This window comes from Pecten maximus, chromosome 17, assembly GCF_902652985.1.
Source record: "Pecten maximus chromosome 17, xPecMax1.1, whole genome shotgun sequence".
In the NCBI taxonomy this organism is placed as follows: Eukaryota; Metazoa; Mollusca; class Bivalvia; order Pectinida; family Pectinidae; genus Pecten; species Pecten maximus.
In genome coordinates, this window is record NC_047031.1 from 22,108,965 (window position 1) to 22,120,642 (window position 11,678).

Here is an 11,678-nt window from a genome sequence, read left to right on the forward strand (position 1 = left end):
TATTTCTAGGTTGTGAACTTTACTGCATGTTGTAAGAGGATGTGGTGACGGAAAATAAAGGGCCATGTGGATTGGTTTTTACATCTTTTAGTAGATATTGATGAAATCAAAGAAATAGGTTGTCCCCACTTCAGTCATGTTTTTTTTTTTTTTTTTTTACTTTGTTTTTTCTTGCGCGGAATTACCTTTGCACGATTTCATTAAAAAAAATCATTTTTACACCAATATTTACAACAGCCATGATCATATGAGGACGGGTAAAAAGAAGACACCTACATATAGAGCAAGACAAAGCACAGAAAGACAGCAATGAGAAAAGGAAGGAAACATCTAGGATAATAAGTGTTGTAATGGGGACAAACAATATTTTGTCCTTTTCAATATCCAATAAATAGAAGACACGGAAGACATTCGCCGATTTTTCAGGGAGCCCATTTTCATTTTCAGTCGTTTTCAACGGACATCTAGTTGGATATTAGGGGTCTTATTCTGGAGTAAATATAGAGCGATAATCTTCTTATCAGTAAGAACCAGAATATGACGGCTACTTCACGTACATGTAGTGAACATAGATACAATATCAATACATACCAGGATTTGACGGGCAATGAACGCCTACTGAAACGTTGCTTGTAGTTGAAATTAGCTTGTTGGTATTGCAGTCTGATAGAGATGGTTCATTTCCCTTACAATTGAACTGAAAATCCCAGATAGGGCGGGACAAAACTGGCAACATGGAGTCCAATGAAGCTTTTGCTGCGTCACTACAAATAAATCGTGTTCACATCTGAGTTCTGGGTCTTGCTGTATCCGTCTATATGATCGTTAAATTGGGCCTACACGGGACCACGCCCTCATTAAGTGTTCTTTCATTACAGCCCGACATCAATCACAGTTTTATTTCATATAAATTGTTTAATAACGAATAACTTTGCGAGTTTTAGGTTGAGCTTCACTGTACAAATAGGATTTATAAAGTCGGCAATCTTAATCGTGTTCAACAAGACGACTGCTTCATTTGTCGCGGCACTCGTTACTTGACAAATAAGACAAACGTTTGCAAAAGCTCGTAAACAATATTTCCATGGGCTGTTTATTATTGGTAAGATTCCCCAGGCAGACGAAGCAGAAAAAACAAAATGTGACCCTGTATAGTTAATTTGAGTGAGCACGTAGCATGTTTGCCTCTGTATCTGATTGCAGATCTGCTAAAAATCTATTGTATATGCTTTAACATTATCACTACTGTGACTCATAAAGTGATAGTCTGACTGTTTGTACAGTCGTGTGATAATGCAAGTTATATAGAAACACACATAAATATCAAAATAGACGGTCAGAGAATGTATTTTCACAACACAAAAATGAAAAGTGAAAGTGTTAAAGGTACAAACAAATCATACAATATAACATAAATATATGCCACGCCGTGCTATTGCACGTGTTTCCTTTAGTTGAACCGAAGTTGATACCGAATAAATGGTATTTACTATGTTGATATTGATGTGAGCTAGCAATAACCTTAAGAGCGTCTGCTCCCCATCAAAATCTTCTTAACTAGGTGCTTATGATCTAAATTACATTTTATCGGGAACAACATAAATAGTAACATTTTAATGAACTCCTTCTTACCCCGAGTATCCTACCATACGACAGGCCACCGCGGCGTTCCTGTCGTTCCATCCTTGAGGGTGAAGAATGTACCAGGACAATCCATCTGAGATTTCTATTGTTCCCTCGTAAGGGTTTAGTCCGTAGAGGTTGATATAATATTTCTGGCCTGAGAAAAAAAACAAAGATTATTTCTTTAAATACATGTTTTAGACACAGACACAGTGTTTTTCTTTTCTTTCAGTAGTTTATTTTGATCTATCAGGTAAAAGTCGGAAATGCTTCGGTAATATACTAATCATTCAGATTGATATCGACTTCTTACTTGCAAATGGTGCGAGGAAGTTTTGAAACTCGACAGGGTTATTTCGACGTCAAAACCACAGAAATGCTTCGGTATTATACTAGTCATGCAAATGGTGCGAGGAAGTTTTGAAAACTCAAAACAGGGTTATTTCGACGTCAAAACCATTGGGGTGTAGAATGAATACCATTAATTAAACTTATTTTCATTATAGAAATTTTCCTTTGTAAAATATATCAGAAAGATTGGGGTAGATTCGGGTTCATTAAGATAAATGTTTCGAAAGAAGACATTTACACAAACCGCTTATTCATGTTAGGCGCCTGATTGCCAGTCAACTTCTTAGATATTTTATTCCAATGTTAAGGGTCATCTACATATAGTACAGCAGATAAGAGAAAAATACTGCATTTTGTGGTAAAAGCATGAAACTTGGTGTGTACAAAGTCAATAACCAAAGAAAACATTTCAGTTATGGACCCATCGCCAAACAAAAAGCCCTACTTCCGGTAAAATCCAAGATGGCCGCCGCGGTATCACAAAAACAAGATTTTAGGCAAACACAATGGTTGGATATGTTGTATATGTAATAAAATACTGTTTATCAGCAATCTATTAAGTGTGCAAACGAATCAACTTATACTTCATTATGTTTTGTTTTTTCTTTCAAAACCAGAACTTTCTTTTAAAATTGTCGCTATACATTTGCAGATTAAAAAAACCCTTTACATTTTACTTACATACTACTATAACATGATTTGTACCATACATCAATAGTTGCCTACCAAACTTTTCACTGTTGGACTGTTGTGTTTGTGGCAAGACGATGCACATGACTTGGTTTCATTTGGATTTCCAGTTCCAATAAGGTAATATGAAAAATTGTCATTCAACTTCCGGTTGATTTTTTTTTTTTTTTTTTGTAGTTAAAACATAGGGTAAGAGTCAACTTCAACGTTATCAATTTGACTTCAAAATATATTTACGTTCATCCTGTTCTGTTTAATTTCCGTTCCATTTTACAATCTCTTTGTTGGGATTATGTATATATGTTGTTTATATGGAGAATACCCAGAATATGGGGTAGTCGTTACAGCCCGTGGCAGATGTATACCTCGTGGCAAGTCGTATTTTGCCTACTTTAGTCGTTACGTTTACACCCCGTGTGCTATACGGTAAACAAGGCGATGATTGGATAAGGTAAGTCATGTTAGGTTAACTGACCAATCGTTGCAAGATTATGTCTGGGAGAGTGGTGTGAGGTCTGCGACATTGCAGTAACGTTTGCGGGAGTGGACCGAGTTGTTGGGTCCTGCAGGCTGTGTTGCGGCAATGACATCTCATGGTGAGGTGATAATTTGATACAGCAGGAAAGCTGGAGCCGTAAGGGTAAGTAATTTCCCGTAGCAAGCCATTTATTTGTTCATATTTCGGGTTTTACAAGCAAACACAGACCAGTATTAATCACATGTCATACTGTACTGATATTATCGTGTTGCGAGAATTGTCGCGGTGAATTTTGTTGTATTGTGAAATGCATAGAAATTAAGGATAGCGGTATGTAAATGGCTAGGTGGTAATTTGTTGTTTTGTACCATAATTTATAGCTGACATGGTTGGGGTTTAGGACCGCCAGCTGAAACAGGGCAGTTAAACAGACCAGTTCGGGGCCATATGAGGAGCCTTAGTGGTACAGTCGCACTCAAGTCATGTTTTATGCATCAGAGGCGTGCGTCACCTGTTTTATGAAGTTCCGGTGTAAACTTCCGGAGTAACTGCTTCCGGCGAGATGTCAGCAAGTGGTTGAACTTGGCTGTGAACCTCAGGAACGGAGTGTCGGTTCCGTCCTATGTATCTACAATTGTGGTAGCGTACGGTATACTTTGTGTACGTCCAGTCGTAACATCGTCAAGGTTCCTGAAATACTCAGTCAGAAACTGAACAAGGAGGACTGGAGATAGTATCCAGTATATATTACTGAACACTACAGGTTGAGTTCTCGAACATTATATACCAAGTTATTGCTGCGTACCCTACGTAGTCAGTGACATTGTCAGTTGTCGTCGTAGCTGTGATGAACTGTCAGATGATTAGATTTTGCATATAATTGTGTTATAACTAAGTTGTGTATAAAAGTGTAATATTTTCACGTGTGCATTCAATCCTGGCCAAATCCACTGTATCTGTTTCGCAAGCGCATAGAGCGGTTGACCAAGTGCGATAACCGGAGTTTGTCCTGGATTTAAGGACTGCACACATTTCCGGATGATCGTAATTGAGTGTTTAATCATGGCCACAAATTTCGATTCTTCCTCAAATAACAGCAGAAACACTGACACATCAGGTTTACTATTCCATGACACAGCTGGTGATTCTCCCAAATCTTTAGTTGCTTCTCGTATTTCTGAAGCCACCTGTATTCGTCTCTCAATGAAGTAGAAACGTCGGCGATATCCATCCGGAGGTCGTCTATTGGAAGTACAGCCGGAAATTCGTCTCTAAGAATAGCAGGTGGAGCATTTGAATAAAACTGGGGAAGATTTGACGTGATGCGAAGAGATATGCCAGCATCGGGAACAGAGGACCTGTCGTGCCCTAGATTGTGGTCGATGTTTTCAACCGCTGGTAAAAACGTCAGTTTTCAAACTAGGACGGTAAACCAAGTCATCCTCCTGATATTTCTGGCATAGGAAGTTTGTTATCTTTGTTGGCATAGATAGTACTCTGTCGTATGTAATGCATATTCTAAGATGAAGCAAGCTGTCAATAAATGAACGACTACGAGTTTGGCAATGCATAAGAATACCAACATATACATGTAGAGGTGTTTCAGGTAATACCAGAAAAACAGATATTATCATGCATTGTGGTTCAGCAGGATAAGCTCTGTCTCGTGTGTTTTCGACATCCTCAGAAAGATTCGTTTTTGTTGTCAGCTTGATGATGGTGCTTCTCAGCTCTGTCTACATCTTTCTTGTTATATTGCAAACTGCAATGCTTGTGTCACTTCGCTTGCTTCGTATGTAGTGAGTTTGCAAGTCCACTTCCATTATCCAAAACACTGATGTCAATGTCACTTTCCAGGTAACCAAGTTCCTCTATCTTCATGAAATTGTCCGCCAGAGTTGTGTAACCTGCACCCGCAACCTTTCGTTTTGAAGTGGCTGGACACTGTAGGGCTTCTTCAGTGTCTTGCTGACAGATGATGCATAGCTTCAGATCCGATTCCGTTGATACTTTCTGTAGTGGCTCTGTGTCTGAGGCAACAAACTTGAATATTTTGCCATAAAGAATGTATGGATGGGATTTATAGAAGTGTTCCATAACTCCAAAGTACCTTATTTCTATCATTAGAACATGTCAACAAGCCTAAAATGTTTTCGAACAAATTATAGAAATAATGTTATATTACTACATAGTTAACATTAAGGCGCTTCTTCTGCATGTAATGCAGAATTGCACTTGCTGCCCCAATTACATGATAGTAAAAGGCAACTGATTTTGGAGTCCTGTCTTTCACTTCTCTCCTAATGTCTCCCTTGAGACCGCGTTCGCCTCTGGAAAGGTTAGCTATGTTACTGCGATAGGTGGCCGCCATAATATATTTGAACCGGAAGTAGTATCTGTTCATGTTCTAATAAAATGGAAAATGGTGCTAACATATTTTACATTAAACAATATCATAGAATTGAAACTATATGATCAAAGCAAATTTGTGGTTTTGATTGTAATGGTTTTAGGTATATGTGTCCGCCATCTTGGATTATTACCGGAAGTAGGGCATTTTGGTAATGGGTCCATATCTGAAATGTTTTGTTAGGTCATAAACTATGTTCAGGCAAAGTTTCATGCTTTTACCATAAAATGCAGTATTCCTCAGAAAATCGCTAGTTAGCTGCTGTACTAATAGCAGAATAACGTTGAATTTCAAACACGAATAAATATCTAGATATTTGCACAAATATAGTCATGTTATATACAAAAAAAATGTTTGTTTGGAGATGTACAAACACGAATGATTTGCTGTAGATGCTATCAGTTTCTTCTGTAGAGTTACTCTGTGGTAAGATGTAGCATGGAATAATTCTTAGTCGCGCAAATGACCAAATCTGAAATACATAGCCAAGCTGTTATGCTTACCAGCGTCTATAGCACAGGGTAGGAGCATTTGTTTGACCGAATTTAACTGTATGTACGTGTAAGCGCTTATTTTGTTTTGACCTTGAAATGCAAATGGCGGCTGTGAATAACATTACACAAATATGGCATATAGGGAAGCATTTCAATTAATAAAAATGCTCCTTTATCATGTTTAAGGCATCTGATTATGATAAGGATATGTTTATGTCAAATTGCTTAACTGGTGGATTTGTGACCTTTCAAAGAAATAGGCATATTTTACTGTAAACTCAACGATTGAACCTTTTTTTTCTAAAACATGTCATTTACAGAGTTGTTTATAGTGTCTAATAAGAACATTTTTGAAGTTTGAAATACCTCCTTATATGCCATATTTGTGTGATATCATTAACGACCGCCATTTGCATTTCAAGGTCAAAATAAAAACCAATGCTCCTATTTTGTGCTTTAGACATCTGTTAGCAAAACGACATGGCTAGTTTGTGCAATATATGCGATACAAAGTGAGCTAATTATGTCCCCTGAAACATGCATTTTTCATATGTTTTGTTGTAATTTACAAACAGTTTATCAAATTACATGTCGACAGCAAGTCCCACGGTTTGTTATGATATATAATACATTTTTGACAAATAGTCATATAATACATAGTGGAATCAATTCGGGAAAAGTGACAAAATAAATATATTTGAACTAGGACCAAGACTACAGGATCCTACGCAAACAATTTCCGCAAACTGAAAAATGAAAAATATGGTTGTCACAGCAATAGAGACAGTTTTCCTATCAAGGCAGGGCAGTTGATGCATGAATATATAAGTAAAGGCATTTCAATACTACTATTGATTTATATAATTGGGAGTTAAACCTACCTGAGACATTACTGATAGTCCAAAGAAGTATACAGAAACACGCTACAATCTGCAGCCATTTCGCCGAGATCTCCATATCGACTGTAGAAATCAATACACCTCTGCTTTATATAAACGCTCGTCAGTCGCACGTGTGACAGTATAAATGTAAAAGCTAATCTTGTTAAAAAAGATATCAACTCAACGACGGAGGAATGCCGTATTACAGTAACGTTTTCATTCCTAAATAACGTGTCAACATTCATATATCAGGTAACCAAAAGAAGTAACAGGAACATGTAAATGCAGAGGTTAAAAGATAAGTATCTTTGTTTTTTGATAAAATTGTTATGTTATGTATTTGCCTTTGATTTGTTAAATGCTGTTTTGACCGCTTTGTCGGCGCTAACAACTTGCATGTTTTGCTGTACCTTCGATCAATCAATCAATCAATCAAGTAATTAATTATGAACCGAAAAAAAAATAAACAGAAATACAACTCGATATTACCGACAAGTCGAATTTTCACATCAGCATGTCTAGCGTAAGGTTCAACAGGGGTCAGTGGAGAAAGTAAATGGTTTAGACTGACACATGAGTGACGACAGATGCTACAGCAATGCTGCAATAGCCCACCAGTGCTATTTTTAGTTTACTCCTGTATAGGTAATTAAATACATATTTATGTTTTTGCCTCCTAGATGTATTGACAGGTCAAATTTTCCACATCAGCATATCTAGCCAATCGTTCAGAAACAAACTCTGTAGATGCTTAACATATAGATTTGTGCCGACGGAACTGTAGTATGATTGGGCATAGCGTAAGTATACACTAGATCAGCTAAGTTTAGAAGATAAGAAATACCAGTTTCCTCATCTACGAGAACAATGAAATACAGCATCTAACAATGCCAGCAAATTATTATATTTTCGTTGTCTTCCATAATACAACGTATTACACACTAAATCAATACCCTTTTAAACAGGACTTAAATAATCATTTCTTTCAAGAACGGTGTTACTTATATTTCGGTTGGTGGCGGATGCATATCACCCGAAATGGCAAACTCGGACACGGTATGGATATGCGGCGCTTTATATGCTTAAAATGACGAGCATGTCCTTACCCGTCGTTAAAAGATTACATCAAGCAGCAAGTATATTTTTTATGAACTTTGGCTTATCTCTGCAATGAAACAGAACTGATATATTCTCACAAACTTTACATTGTGATCCCGTGGTTGCTACGAAAGGTATCAATCGATCTCGCATGGGGTAGGGGAAAGACAGCTTACACGTGCTATGACGCTACTCACAATAGTGAAACGTCATCATTTAATGTAGCGTAGCCACGTCGTAAATTGATAACGTCATCAATTTCTACACTTCTTAATACACCGATCCACAAATGAAACGATAGACCAAACACGCAAGGCTATTTTACCACGCGACTTGTCCAACTTGCAAGGCGCTTCCGGGTCGGACAAAAATCGTATGCTTACGACGCCATATGCATTTGCAGCAGTAGTTTTGAGTACGTTGATTTTGTTTTTTTCTACACAATGATGAAAGATTGTGTTTACGGACTTTGTCGGTCGTATTCACGGTATCCTGAAAGTAAGACGGTGCTAAGTTTATTCCGTTTTTAAAGCCTTCAGAAGATTTGCAGAAGTGTTTGAGTTGGATTGCGCTTTGTGGCCGTCAGAATGCAGCATGTAAACACATTCGTTTTAAACTGTGATATCTATTTTGACCAACTAGTTATCAGCGATTTCCCCAGAAAATCTTCAGCACTTAGTGCTTGACCAATAGCCAAGGGGGCCAAATTACGTACTAATATATTCTTTTATTAACTCAGTTCTAGTTTTATAAAACATATTTATTGATAAGAAATCATAATAATAAAGAAAATGAAAAAAAATCTAATATTTATTAAATTGAATTAGACATATTGAATGCAGAAAATAGATTATCTCATTCAATGAGTGATGGGTGCTGTAGGAGATAGCGCCAGGCAGTGCACTCAGAAAAAAGCGCCCGGGGAGAACCTTGAGTTATAGAATCTTGATTCTATGATGATACATATGTTTTTATATTCAGTATAGACCAAATTTCAAGATAAATTGCTATAATAGTCAAGGAGTAACTAGTCTGAATAGTACTTTGAGGTCATAAATAATCTAGAATTCTGAATAGCACGATATGTATTGTTTTGTCCAGTCTTTACCAATTTCTAAACACATTAAATATGAAGTCAAAATAGAATGAAACATGAATTTATTACGAAGTTGTTTTGTGTTGTTATTCTTAATTAACTTGTATATCTACGAATATTGCGACTTCCCTCCTTCACGTGGAGTACTTTTTATGTTATTTGTCCATTGAAAAACAATGAAGCCCACACAAGAACAGGAGCCCTTCAAGGGAAGGGTTGGACAATTATGGTAAGCTAAGTAATCTGCACCTGAGTCATTAATTAACTTGTATTGTAATAGGTAAATTTGTGTATTTACATAATAATGAAGCATAGATCATCTCTGAAAGGTTCCATGTGGAGTTGACTGATTTTCAATCTTTTCGTCCGATAGATATGAAAGTGGTAGGTCTGGGTCTGATCTTAGCTGCCTTATAGCTTCATCTGATGACACAGTTATACTGGAATAAGGCATAACACATTGGGAAAGTGTATGCAGCTGAGCTGATAATAGTATACTTCAAAGAGTTATAAATAATGAGAATGAGGTCATTGTTTCAATCTAATTAATATTAGACTTGTAATTCCTCTACACTACGACTGTAAGTCCAATTTTAATTAGATTGTCATAGTTTTATTTTTTTACATAAGTATTCTCCTTTACCGTAAATTTTCAAATCATTTGATAAATGTCAATTGTGATTATCATAGCAATATGGAAGTCATATTCTTAAAAAAAATAAAATAAAAATAAGAAGATTTTCATGCAAAGGACTCGTACAGATCGGAATGTGGAGTTATTGAGCCTAAGCTTAATGTTCTACCTGGAATCAGGTGGCTGTATTATGACAGGTGTCCTTTTTTTCTAGTAGCTTTTGGTTTTGCAAAACTCTGACACTGAGGGCAACAGGGAAAATTGCCCCACCTCTTGGTTTATGCCCATTGTTGTGGTAAACTTGTGCAAGAAAGCTCACATGGTACTTCTTTTAAACCTAACTGTTGGTAGTGTAATATTATAAACACCAACCCAACGATGTGGGCACATATACCCGACATCCGGCAAATAGAAACGTCTTGTATTTGTTTTAATGTGTCTAAAAACTATTAAACGCAACTATTTAAGTTTTTTAAAGATAAATATATATTATTATATAGACTTAGAGATCTACTGCATGGAGTATAGATAGGCCCAACGCCTTAACTTTGCATGAAATTCGACAGATTCAGTAGGCCTAACGAAGCGACGACACATTATTTTCAGAATTTGTAAGAAGTAGCAAATTCGTATATATTTGTATAAACATATATGGACATACCCTGCAACACACGAACAATGACTTTCTGTTGTTTAGCCAACTGATGACAATGTGAGTGTCAGCTTATGAGGCGTTTCAAATTTCCTCATGTTCCGGTAACATCTATCTCTAACATTTACAGAATCCGTGTCCGTCCGGGGCCGCGGTGGCCGAGTGGTTAAGGTGTACCGACACTTTATCACTAGCACTCCACCACTGGGTTGCGAGTTCGAAACCTACGTGGGGCAGTTGCCAGGTATTGACCGTAGGCCGGTGGTTTTTCTCCGGGTACTCCGGCTTTCCTCCACCTCAGAAACCTGGCAGGTCCTTAAATGACCCTGGTTGTTAATAGGACGTTAAACAAAAACAAAACAAAAAGTGTCCGTCCGGGAAAACATTGATATGGAATGAATGTATCCATTAATGAAGAAATTATAGCCCCTCTCTTTCGAACGTTTTGAAAGAGCATCGGTCTGAAAACATTCGTTAACCGAGGTTACAGGGCCTGGCACACATTCTAGGTTTGTTTTCGCTGCCATGTTCACTATTTTTTTGTCCGACCCGTGGTCACGTGACGAAATGGGCGGAGCCAACATAGCATTTGTGGATCGGTGTATTGGACAATGATGACGCGATGAAAAGATATCATAACAACTAACTTTTAAAGTGTGTAAGAAAACAAATCAGGAATATCTCAGCTACATGTAACAGATTGCCTAGTGAGCACGGCCATATGTAAGATTCGTGTAACCTTCTTCGCCGGGGTGAATCCAAGTAACCCCAAAACGGTATCAGTGGAGATAATTGGAAGAAATATTTTCAAGAAAAACATATTATTGATAAGAATAAAGAGAAAAGTCCAAATCGTAAATTGGGGACTGCAGGTACATAGGTACAATTCTAACGTGCATGTTATTCAAAGACAATCTTCAACTCCATCGCATTGATGTTACCGTATTAGTTCATACACTAAAATCGCCGAATGCTCTAAACGGCCTGTAAATTTGAAAATAAAAGGCGTATAATAAATGTAAAACTGTACAATACAGTCGCTTTATCCTTCAGGGTCGCATAAGAGATATAAGGGCCAAATGGGTGTAATCTTTGAAGAAAGGTCGTAAGATAAAAATGATTATAAACAATTGTTCGTCAATAAAAACGAAAGTACAAAATCTCCAAATATAACCAGATTAGTACTCATAGTTATCAAAGACCATTCGATCGAACAAATGACAAACACATTGTTTTTGGTATAATTTGGCCACAGCTTTATCTAGAGATTT